Source organism: Geotrypetes seraphini, chromosome 4, assembly GCF_902459505.1.
Source record: "Geotrypetes seraphini chromosome 4, aGeoSer1.1, whole genome shotgun sequence".
NCBI lineage: Eukaryota > Metazoa > Chordata > Amphibia > Gymnophiona > Dermophiidae > Geotrypetes > Geotrypetes seraphini.
The window spans coordinates 53632425-53645096 of NC_047087.1; the positions used below are offsets into that span (position 1 = coordinate 53632425).

At 41.7% G+C, this 12672-nt stretch overlaps 1 protein-coding gene across 4 annotated transcripts in view; it reads left to right on the forward strand.

The window, feature by feature from the left end:
* Positions 1-265: 265 nt before the first annotated feature.
* The window catches only part of ADCY7 (adenylate cyclase 7), a 228426-nt gene continuing 216019 nt past the window's right edge, over positions 266-12672 (forward strand). For all 4 annotated transcript variants that reach the window (XM_033942505.1, XM_033942507.1, XM_033942508.1 and 1 more), the window contains exon 1: positions 266-416. The gene's annotated coding sequence lies outside the window, so the exon portion shown is untranslated. The remainder of the gene's footprint in view (positions 417-12672) is intronic.

The window sequence follows — 12672 nt, forward strand, 5'->3', positions numbered from 1 at the left end:
GGGGGGGAGGAGGGAGGAATCTCTCGTGTCATCTTGCCAGTTGGGTCTACTGCAGCAGAACTACATTTTTAAAAAATAATCTTTAAGGTAGTTCAGTATTAGTTTCCTTTTTAACTGAATTTTTCGGACTAGGTACATCATAGAAACCACTTTTTTGAATTTATCATTTCTTTTTCTTTTTTTTTAGCACATTCTCTGATCCCCCTCCCATCTTTTAAGCTTGATTTCTTCTTCATTGGCTTTGCCTTCCACCCCTCCCCTGCGTTTAGATCCCCGCCCTCTTCCAAAGTTCCTGCAGTTAATATCTTTAGTCTAGTTGACGTGGTGCGCCCTTACAGCACCTTCCCTCCATTCATACCTGGGAGGTTTTTACCGGATTACTCAGATTCTTTTTGGTGTGTCCGTTCCGTTGCCAGGTAAGTGGATCTGTGTCTAAACTTGAATCGCTTTGTTGTGCTTGAAAATTCTTGTGGATCTTGCACCTTCCAAATCTTGTTTCTTTTTGCTTAGTCGTCTGAGCTCAGAAGTCTCCAAAACCTCCGTATTTCTTTACCACTTTCATTATCTCCTGGTTGATAGTCGCTTCTGAGTCTCCGGGTTTGGTTTTTTTTTTTTATTTATTTAAAGAATTGTTTTCTTGCCTTCCCTCTCTCAACTCATTTTCTTCCTCCATTTCGGAGAGGTTTGTCACAAGCTTTTGTTTTCAGCCCCACCTGTTAGGAATTATTATTTTTGTAATGTGACTCTGGATGCAATTTTTCCCCCCTCCCTGGGATGTCTCGGCACAAACTATATAGATTCTCTGCTACTTCTGTGCTAGGTAGGTTTTTTGTTGTTTTTTTTCGTTCCCTGCCCGTGATCATGTCTTGCATGCATCAAGATTTCGGCTGCTGCCTTTGTTGAGAGTTTCTTTGTAAGTTCCTTTCGCTTTTTTTGCTTTTTTTTTTTTTAACGCCGCAGAGCTTATTAGATCAGGGAAGACTTACGTATTAAGCTTTTGGTAGCTTATGTCGCTGATTCTTTTCTAAATTCACACAGCACATGTTCCGAATTTGGTATCGGAACCCCATATAACTTATGAAGCTTTTGGCGTCTGATTCCACCTCTTCTGCGACTCCAAATACTCTTATATTGCAGTATCTGTTCCTGTTTTCTTTGACCTGCCGTTCTCTCTATCCGCTAACATTTTGTTGAGCTTGTTGCCTCTCTTTCATGTCTCTTCCCTTTTGCTGATTCGGGCCTCTGCTTCTGCCAGTCTCTCGCTAGTTCCTCAAATTCTTCATCTATTTTGTTCAGCCTTGCCTCTAGAACTCTTCCTGGGTGACTTTCTCTCCTAGAGATGCATTTTGGTCCTATGTTCCAGTGCCCAGAGTCGGATTTTGTAGGAGGCTGGTGTTTGGCTTGTTACTGCAGCCTGGTGATTTCTTTGCTGAGGCAGTTAAATTATTTCATAGTCCTTGCAGGTTTTAGATTTGAGTTATTATGGCTTGTTTGCTCTTCTCAGATCAGCTGGATTTTTTTTTCCTTCTTTCTTTTCGTCCTCTTTTGGAGCTTTTGTGTGTTGGAACCTCTTGGAGCTAAATAGTTGGGGGAGGGAGTGGTTCTGAAGAGAGGCTCACATGTGTATCAATCACCCTCTCGGCAGTCACCGGAAGTCCCTTCTAAAGCTACTCTTGAATTTAGTCTTGTAATATTTTTAATATTTATCCATATATTATGTTAGAGGTCTCTTCCTATCTTGATTTTACAAAATTTGTTAGAGACTCAACTTTTTGATAGGCTGGTATCTTAATGCATTCTGCTTCATTTTTCCAATCAAGTTCCTTATATTCAACTTGATGTATTTTATCTGTTCTATTCATTACTTCTTTCCTTGTCATGCCGGTATTTTAACGCCTGTCTGGCTGGCATTTAACAGTTCTTTTTAAACTGTCAACAATGCTTCCCCAATTTTTAAACTGTTTTCTTTTCTGCATTATATTGTAAACGCTTTCTGTCTCTATCTGTTTTTAAGTCCATTATTTTAATTTGTATTTTATCTGTATCCCATGTATTAGCTCACCTTGTTGTGAACCGCCTAGATCTTTTTCGGTATGGCGGTATATAAGAATAAAATTATTATTATTATGTACACAGAAAATATTCTTTTTATGAAACAAAGGAAAAACAAACGGCAATAATAATAATAATAAAAAAAAAAGTAGCATCCCATAAAAAAAAATCATCACTCACCTGATGCATGACTTCGGAGTTGAAGCTACCAGCTTTTAAGTTAACATAAGGGCACAATTGGTGTGGATGGTACATATTTCAAAATGCATAATGTAGCTGTGCTCTTATGTTAAAAATAGAACTGCCATCACAGTTTGGGGCCCTTTGCCACAGCACAAAATGGCTTATCACAGGGCGCACTGTGGCATCCTGTGGTAATTTTGGGATAATGGGCATGCTACCACCCCTCCCCCCCCCCCCCGGCTAAATAAAATTTTTAATTTTTAGCACTGGGCGTGGGTCTGGTGATGGAGAGCGAGTGTTCTGCGCTAATTGATTAGCGCAGCTACAATGCTGTGCACTTGGGTCCCCTTTTATCAAGTCACGTTAGGGTTTTCGTTTATTGCTGGCCACTGTGGTAAAAGTTCAAACACTCATAGGAATTCTATGAGCATCGGAGCTTTTACGGCAATGGCCGGCAAAAAAACAAAACACCCCTAACGCGGCTTGATAAAAGGGGGCCTTAGTGTTTGAATCTTTACACCCTTCATAATGGGTGGCAGTAGGGACTAGGGGAAAAGTTTTGATTCAATTTGGGTGGGAAAAGCGAATCAAAAAATCAATTCGATAGTAACTGGTTTGGGGCCCGTTGACCATCTTATATTACTTCTCTTTAGTTGTTTTTTGACTTTAATTCTGTGCCATCTCCTTGCACATCCAGGGTGGGAAGGAGGGAGGGGGAAGGGATTGCGTTGTATTTTAAATAAGTTTAGATTATTGAAAGAGTATATACATAGTGATTAATTGGTTGGTGGGATAAAATGATTGATTTTGAATATCTGTAAGTTGAATGTGCTTTTCTTGGCTTGCTATATGTTCTTATACCTGTGCATTGCACTGTTAATATTTAAAAATTAATAAAGATTTATAAAAAAAAAAAATCAATTCAATAGGCCAATCATGTAGAGGTGGGTTTTCTTTTTTTCCAGAAACATCCTGGCAGTTTATTTTGTAGCCTCTTTACCCATCCCACTCCTTTTGCCCTCTCCAGTCCTACACTGGTGCTGTGGTGTAAATAAATACTTTCTTCTTTCTGTTAGGTCCTATCTCATGCTTGCTGTCTAACAGCTCTGGCAGGATACACATTTCAAATCTGATAAATTGTAGGGTGGGAGTGGGATTGCAGCAGTAGCACAATGGTTAGAGCAGCAGGCTGGGACTAGAGGACCCAGGTTCAAATCCCACAGCAGCTTCTTGTGCCTACCCATCACCTCAATGCCCTGGGATGGGCAGGTTTGGCATCCTCACCTTGTTTAAGGCCTGCAACTCGAATTGTCATATTTGTGGTGGTCCCATAGCGTTCACAGTATGCTGTCTGGGCAGCAGGGACAAGAGTGGATGGGAGAGGGCTTCGGCTCCCCCCTTCCCTCTATGAAGTGCTTCTGCAGTACCACCACAGCATGCAACTGCGTGGAGCACTCCGCCAGGGACCGAAGCTCCTTCTAACCTTCCATCTCTCAGGACTCAAGGATGTCTCGTATGAAGAACGTCTAGGTAAGTTGCAGCTATACTCTCTCGAGGAACGCAGAGAGAGGGGTGACATGAGAGATGTTCAAATACATTACTGGCCGTATTGAGGTGGAAGAAGACAATCTTTTTCCTTACAGGACCTAAGGCGACAAGAGGGCATCCGCTAAAAATCAGGGGTGGGAAATTTCATGGTGACACTAGGAAGTACTTCTTCACCGAAAGGGTTGTTGACCGTTGGAATGATCTTCCACTTCAGGTAGTTGAGGCCAATAACGTGACTGACTTTAAGAACAAATGGGATCAACATGTGGGTTCACTTCAAAGAACTTAGGGGGGAGGGTTATTTGAGTGGGCAGACTTGTTGGGCCGAAGGTCCTTTTCTGCCGTCATATTCTATGTTAATTCACATTGCTTCTCCCATGGCTTTTCCTCCACCTTTTTATATCTCAATTATTCATTCATGCAAGTCCTCTTTCCTTCCCCCCAATCTTAGATTTTCAAGTCTTCTGAGATCCTATCCATTCTTACTTAGCCCAAACGACCTTCCAGTTTTCTTCTGTTCTGCTGCTGTAAGCTTGTTCAAAGATGACAGACCAGCAGTGCATCTTCTTTGACATTTTTGTGTATTGTGAGATGTGTATACAGAATAGTGCTGCCCGATTCACAATTCAAATCGATTCACCGATTCACTTCGGGTGAATCGATTTGAATCGATTTAAAAACAAAAAAAATCGGTCTCCCGATTTGGTGACTGACCCTCCCCTCTTGCCCCCTAAAGTAGGATTGGTAGCACTGCCTCTTGCCGGCTGCTGCCGCTCCTGCTTTAGAGGGGGAGGGTCAGTCGGGAAGTCCTGCGATGTCCGGATTTCCTCCCCCCCGGCCTCCTGAACATCCATATATCTAATGCCAGCAGTGGAGCAGCCTGCAGAGAGGATCGCCAGAACTTTAGCGATCCTTGCAGGTTGCCATAGGCCTCTGGAGCTGTCTTCCCTCTGCTGCGATCCTGCCTCTGACGTCAAAGGAGGGGCGGGACCGCGGCAGAGGGAAGACAGCTCCAGAGGCCTAAGGCAACCTGCAAGGATTGGCGATCCTCTCTGCAGGCTGCTCCGCTACTGGCATTAGGTTTCAAGTTTCAAGTTTAATGGTTCTTTTGATTAATCGCTTAATCATAGTTCTAAGCGATGAACAATTTAAAAATGGGTATGCAGGCCTTTAGGCGTGGGGAGCAGCCAGGCCTTTGGGAAGGGGAGCCCTGATGTAGAAGTACACTGAGGGAGGGAAGGGGGGTTCAAAGAGACGTGCTTATGCTGGACTTTGGGGGGAAGAAATAATGGGTATAAAAACAGAGGAGATGGTGGAAAATGGGATTTAGGGAGGGAAGGAACAGAAATGAGAGAAGTTGGACACAAGGGATGGTGTGGGGGGGGATAGAGATACTGGATAGGTGGGTAGTTGAGAAGAGAAATGGAGAGATGGTGGACCCTGGGGTGCTGCAGAAGGAGGGAGAGATAAAGGATGAAAGGGTAGTTGAGAAAAGGTGGATCTGGGGCTGGAGATGAAAAAAAGGAAAGATGCCAGACCTCCTGGGGAGGGAAAGGGGAGGACAGAGATGGAAGATGGATGGTTAGCACAGAGAAAGAAAGAAAATGAGAAATGGGCAGGAGACCCTGGCAAGCAAGTTAGAAGATAACCAGAGCCTGGGACCAAAATGCTTTGAATAATGACCAGATAACAAAAGGTAGAAAAAATAATTTTATTTTCTATTTTGTGATTACAATATGTCAGATTTGAAATGTGTATCCTGCCAGAGGTGGTGTTAGACCGTGAATGTGAGCTTGGATTTAACAGAGAGAGGCAGATTACCTACAGGATATGCCTCTCACCGTGAGAGACCTGTCCTATGAGCAGTCATCCAGTACTGGTGCCTCTCCTCCTCGTCGGTTTCTTGCAGCACACCCGGAATCTCGGTACACCAACAAATGAGCGCAGGACAATTGCGCTTCGACAAATGCGGCCAGTATATCTGGAAGGCCCTGACTGTCCGAGACTCCTCAGGCCCCGTCCCTTGGGAGGGGCTTGAGGTGCCTCAAGCCCCTCTCAAGGGACGGGGCCTGAGGAGTCTCAGCAAATCAGGGCCTTCGTGTTAGGGTAAGGTTTATATCATGATTAGGGTTCCCATAATCATGATATAAACCTTACCCTAACACTAAATAGCAAGTGCATATTTAAAGTGTTTGGGGAGTTCCCCCCCTCAAAAAAGGAACCCTCAAAAATACAAAATAGTATCCACTGCCGCACTTGTTGGGGCGTGCATTTGTCGGAGCACAATTGTCTTGCGCTCATTTGATGGGTCACCAGAATCTCAGGCACAGTTTGAGATACACTGCTTTAGAAGGAGTGATATTTCATAGTTTATTAAAATTTGATTAAACGCTAATCATAAAATTCAACGCATTGTACATTAAAATAATACTTCACACACTCCCTGTTCTAAAATACTCAGCACTTGGCTGATCCCTTGTGTTCACCCATCCCAAACTCATCCGTCAATTTGTCTAGGGGTAGTTGGGTGAGTGGGTTGTGGGATACGTTATTGAGGGACTCGGATCACCTTATGTGAAGGTTCTTGAATTGGGACTGATGAGTTTGAATCAGTCTCTTCACGTCTTTAAACTGGGGTTTCTCAGTTCGACTTCCATTAAAGTTACTTAGGGATTCTTTTACTAAGGTGCATTAATGGACTTAGACCTTGCTAAATGCCACATAGCTCTTCTTAGCATTTAACATGTACTAATTTGTTAGGGCACGCTAAATCCATATGGAAGTGCAAGGTAACGGGACACCTTAGGAAGTTAGAATACAGTATATCTCCAGGACTTGAGTAAAGATTTTGTATTGAGTGTGTCTGTTCAAGCTTTTTGCAAGACAGCAGGTTTTTATTTATTTATTTTTTTCTCAAATGTTTTCCTGTCGGTGCATGAAGCACTTGCCACTCACACACTGTGACAGGAAGGGAGGCTTTTCTTTTTTTTTCCAGCAAATGGCTATATACTGCTGCTGTGGTGTGCGCGCTGGGGTTTCCCCCCCCCCCCCCCTGACTCTGCACACAGTTTAACACAGTGGTAATTTGCTTGCCATTAGTTTATTGCATTAGAGAACAAAACTTTCATGCTATTATCTGTGCACTTGGCTCTAATGTTTGGTTTTCTGCATTGGCCCCTATGTGGAAGTAAATAGAAAGCTGTGTTAAAGTTGAGTACACTTTACTGCAGTGTCGCAACTGTTTGTGCCAAGGCACAGTGGTGTGCCTCAAAGAAATTCTGGGTGTGCCATGAGAGATTGTAGAAATTTACTTTATTTTTAAAAATTCCCTTCATAAGTATTGGTATACACTAGAATAGATGACATGTATGTCATGTATGCAAGAGTCTGTTGATGTTATATGCATCTGTGTGCATAAGGATACAACTGCCTAGACAAGGTGATTAAATTTGCAGATGACACTAAACAGTTAAAAGTTGTTAAAACGCATGCGGACTGTGAAAAACATCGGGAAGACCGGGCGTCCAAATGGCAGCTGAAATTTCATGTGGACAAATGCAAAGCGATGCACATTGGGAAGAATAATCCATATCGTAGTTACCGGATGCTAAGGTCCACCTTGGAGGTCAGCGCTCGAGAAAAAGATCTGGGTGTCGGTGGACAGTATGCTGAAACCTTCTGCCCGATGTGCAGCAGCGGCGGCTATGAAAGCAAACAAGATACTAGGAATTATTAGAAAAGGGATGGTAAACAAGTCTAAGAATGTTATGCCTATGTATCGCTGAAAGGTGTGACTTCACCTTGAGTATTGCATTCAGTTCTGGTCTCATTATTGCAGAAAAGATAGAGTGGCGCTAGAAAAGGTTCAAAGAAGAACGATTAAGATGATAAAGGGGATGGAAGTGGAACTCCTCTCCTATGAGGAAAGACTAAAAAGGTTAGGGCTCTTCAGCTTGGAAAAGAGATGGCTGAGGGGAGATATGATTGAAGTCTATAAAATCCTGAGTGGTGTAGAACAAGTTGATCATGTGTTTGGGTTGTTTATTTTTTTTTATTTTTTTTTTTACTGCATCGATTTACAAAGACTAGGGGACACTCGATGAAGTTAGAGTAATACTTTTAAAACCAAAAAAACCAATAGGAGGAAATAAATTTTCACTCAGAGAATAGTTATGCTCTGGCATGTATTGCCAGAGGATGTGGTAAGAGCTGTTAATGTAGCTGGTTAAAAAAAAAAAAAGTTACCGTATTTTTTTTGTTCCATAAGATGCACTTTTTCCACCTCCAAAAATCACTGAGCGGCCTGGGACCAGGCTCCTGTGTCGCGCTGCTCTGCTACCAAAGCCAGCCATCCAGCAGGAGAGTGTGCTGGAACACTTAAAAAAGGTATTGGGGGGCTTTGGGCGGCTGTGGTCAGGGTGCTTTGGCTGCGGGTGGGCGGCTTCGGGCAGGCTGCTTCAGGCTTCCCAGCACCAGACCATAAGATGTACCCCCCTGTAGAGGAGGAAAAACCAAGGGAAAAAAATTTCCTCCTCTACAGGGGAGTGCGTCTTATGGACGGGTGCATCTTATAGAACGAAAAATATGGTAAGTTCTGGAGGAAAAGTCTGCTGTTGAGACAGACATGGGGGAAGCCACTATGTGCCCTTGATAGGAGGCATTGAATAACAAAGCAATCAAGGCATTATCAAGTTTATTAGGTTTTTATATACCGCCTATCAAGGTTATCTAAGCGTTTTTTTACACTCAGGTACTCAAGCATTTTCCCTATCTGTCCCGGTGGGCTCACAATCTATCTAACGTACCTGGGACTATGGAGGACTGAGTGACTTGCCCAGGGTCACAAGGAGCAGCGCGGAGTTTGAACCCACAACCCCAGGGAGCTGAGGCTATAGCTCCAACCACTGCGCCATTTGGATCTTATCTTTGCGAACTTGGATTTTCAGCTCTGACATAAATTAAATTGAAAAAAAAAAAAAGTGACTGCAGATGGTGGATGACGAAATGTGTGTTTGCTTGTCAATTTATCAAGCCACTTTTTGAGTTAATTTTTCACCCAAAAACAAGCCATCTATCGCATTGATTAACAATTCTATCTACTTTAGTTTCACCACTGATACCTATACATTGCTTAAAGAACTCTAAATTTATCCCCCACCCTTATAAAACCGTAGCGGTAGCAGCTCCAGTACTCGCAGGAATTCTTTGAGTGTTGAAGCTGTCACCGCCGCGGCCAGCACTATGATTATGTAAAAAGGGGGGGGGGGAGGGTTAACTTTTTGTTGGCTTTACAATTTTATAATTTCAATTTTAATGTGCCGTGAACATTTTGCTCCATTTAGTGTGCTGGCACTAGAAAAAAAAAGTTTGAGATGCTACTTTACTGCGTCAGAAATAGTTCATCTGCAACTCCATTAACAGACATTATAATGCTTCTTGTGCTAAGATTAATACAGTAGTTGACTTCCTGCTTGGAGTAGATGATTATTTTTTTTTGTACATTGACTTTCTGAATTGGAAATTATATTAATGGGCAAAAACATCTGGCTAAACCTAAAGTAAGTCGCTGGGCTTAAAGATAGCCCTTTAAAATAAGATTCAGAACGACATACCCAAGATCAAGAGAAGTGTTGGTGGTTATGTAGATTGAATGGAAAATGGAAGATGCTCGTCATCAATCCAACACCGATCTGAGCGTATGGAATATTTTACTATTACTGTTGGTGCCGCATTGAGAATTTGGCGCCCTGTTCTGAAACTGTGGTAAGCCTTTCTGTCCCTTGTTTCCATTTGTTCTCCAAAGTTGCTGCACGGACCATTCTGCTGCTACATACCACCTCTGATGGCTCATAACATAAGAACAGCCATATCGGATTAGACCAATGGTCCATTTAGCCCAGTGGCCGATCCAGGTCCCAAGTACCTGGCAGAATCCTAGCGAGTAGCAAGATTTCATGCTATCCATTCCAGGGAATAATTAGAAGTTTTCCCCATGTCTGCCTTAATAGTAGTGTATAGCCTTTTCCTCCAGGAACTTGTCCAAACCGTTCTAAATCCAGACATGCTAACCATCGTAACCACATTGTCTGGCAACGAGTTCCATAGCGTAACTATTTTTGTTTTGAAAACATTTTCTCCTATTTGTTTTAAATGGGGATACTCCATGAAGTTAGAAAGTGGACCAAGAGTAAATAATTGATTCACATTTATCCGTTCTTATCCAGTCAGGATTTTGTGAATCCTTTATCAATGCCCCCTCAGCTCTAAAGTACAATGTGTTAGTCTCTGCCTGCTTACCTGAAGCCCTATTGCTGGCATCAGATACCGGTACCACTCTGCTAAGGCCTGGAGAAACTTGAGATAACTGTGTGCTTCTCTAGGGCAAGAGTGAAAATGTGTTACTGCCCTGAGCTTGGGTATTTTGCATTGGACTGGTTTAACAGCACCACCTGTTTGACTTCTTTTTGCTTTGGCTGAAAAAGATGTTGGCGAAGCATATGTCGAAAGGATTTCAGACATCTTTAAAGTATAGCTAGTGGTTAGGCTGCTGTGTGTCTGATAAATTGAGAATTGAGGTTGGCCAATGATTGTGTGTATATGCTTTTATCCTCATTATAATGTAAAATCCTTACAAGTTAGAGTTCCATATTAGGTAAATGACTTGATAAAAATCAGTTCATCTTAGTAGGGAGGGTTCATAGCTAGTTTTGTTTGGTGAGCAAACAATGGCTTTTTATTATGATCCCAGAAGTCTAAAATCAAGTTACTTACCTTCTGAAAAGTGTAATGATTCCTATTCGTGCAGTACCTTCCAGAAATACCAAATACGGTAAAAGGTGGTGGTGGTGGTGGTGGTATGGTGATTGATGAGGCTGTATCCATAAGTCTATTTGTCTTTTGATGCCAACAAGTAAATGAAGTTTTCTGTTCCAATTGGGTTTCCTTATGTCACTGCTCATGGCGGATTTGGCATCGTATTAAAATCCATTCTTCAGTCACAAGTGGCCCCTTTCTGTGCCCACAGAGGGAAAATGAAAAGAACAGAGACTCCTCTTCATCAAACTGCACTAGAGGTTTTTAGTGCGGGCTGGTGAAGTACTGTAAGTGCGCCAAAGCTCATAAGAAATTCTATGAGCGTTGGAGCATTTATTGTGCCGGCTTGTATTAAAACCCTCTAGCGCAGCTTGATAAAAAGGGCCCAGAGGGCTGTGTACTGAACTTAGTAACCAGGTTTTCCCATCGTCTGGCCAGGGCAGAGATGAATTGAGCCACTAATGAGGATGAGCTGAAACTGGCGAGTCTGAAAATAACCAGCTGAGGCCTCCGAGGCTCAAAGCTACCTCGAGAGTAAGTGTGCGGTTAACATCGGACGGGTTATTGTGTGCTGAATGCTCGGAGGGCCAAGTGTGGGTGTTGTGTGTGATACAGATGACTATAAACTGGATTGTATTAAAATGAGTGTAATGAGAACAGTAAGCTTGCTCTATTGTGGAAACTAAAATCCTTTTCTGGCAAAACTAAAATCCTTTTCATTGCAAAACCTGAAATCGCATCTTTATCTGTGCTATTTGAATGTTCTGTCTAATTGTATCATTTGTTTTATACAGACATTTCTGTTTGATTATTCTACTATAGTGCTGTTAATGTGTATTTCTGGTAGTGTTGGTCCTATTACTAGATTTCAATTTGTCATATCCAAGTTTACCTCATTGATTGCATTTGTCATTATTCCTCCACTTTTTACTAAACCTGGATAGTGGTTATTAGTACAGGGAGCTGTACTGAATGCGCCGCGCTGCTCTCGATGCTCATAGGAATTCTATAAGCATTGGGAGCAGTGCGGAGCATTCAGCGTGGCTCACTGCGTTAATAACTGCTATTGCAGTTTGGGGGGATTATATTTTGGTTATTTCACTATTTATGCTGTTTAAAATTATTAATCTAATCCTTGATCTTGTATAAGGGACTCGAACCGGTTAACAAAAGATAATCTCAAAGATTAGTAGTGAACAATAGAAAAATAGAATCTATATTTATCAATGTATAAAGATTAGATGAGAATTCTATCAATTATCTGTAAGGTATTTCGTAAACAAATGTTTTCAAGGTTTTTTTTAAAAAAAATGAGTCAATGATGCCTGATACCTGGAGGGAGGTCGTTCCAGATCTTCACCATTGTAAAGACTAAAGAATGTGAAAGCCTACCTAAAGTTTGAATCCCTTTAATAGAGGGAAGTAAAAAATTGTCAGGCTGTACCTGGTATGCACCATCTTGGGGCAATCTCATCATAAAGATGTTTAATAAATTCCCCCAAATGCACGGATGGAAGCGCTGCAGTACATAGAAAAGTTTTCACCAGCTCATGGGCAGCATTAAAGAGTTTTGAGAAGACTTCTTGGCCGTTTTTCAGATTGATCTGCCGGTTTTATCGTCTTTTGCAAGCAGAAGGAGGCTCCTACAAGTTTTAAAGACAGATGGGTGGTGTTGTATAGTAACTAAGTAACCTCCCCTTTTTACAAAACCTCTGTTTATATGAGTGTCGGAACAGTGCAGAGCATTCAGCATGCTGGCAGACATTAAAAACCTCTTGCGTGGTTTTTTTTTTTTTTTTTAATTCTTTATTCAGTTTAAAACTAACAATAAGTGCAACATAATTAATAAAAATATTTTGCACTTTAACAGCACTTAATATTCTATCAAATATATTCTTGTGGTGTTTTGTAAAAGGGGGTGGGGTTAAGTGTAACTAGCTACTGTACATAGGTAAGTTGTTGTGTTGTATTTTTTTTTTTTTTTTGTTCCCTTTACTTGTAAAGTATAGGAGAATATTTATTTTGTTTTACTTTTACTGAAGTAATAATTTCATCAAATTTACTACTTTAGTCAAG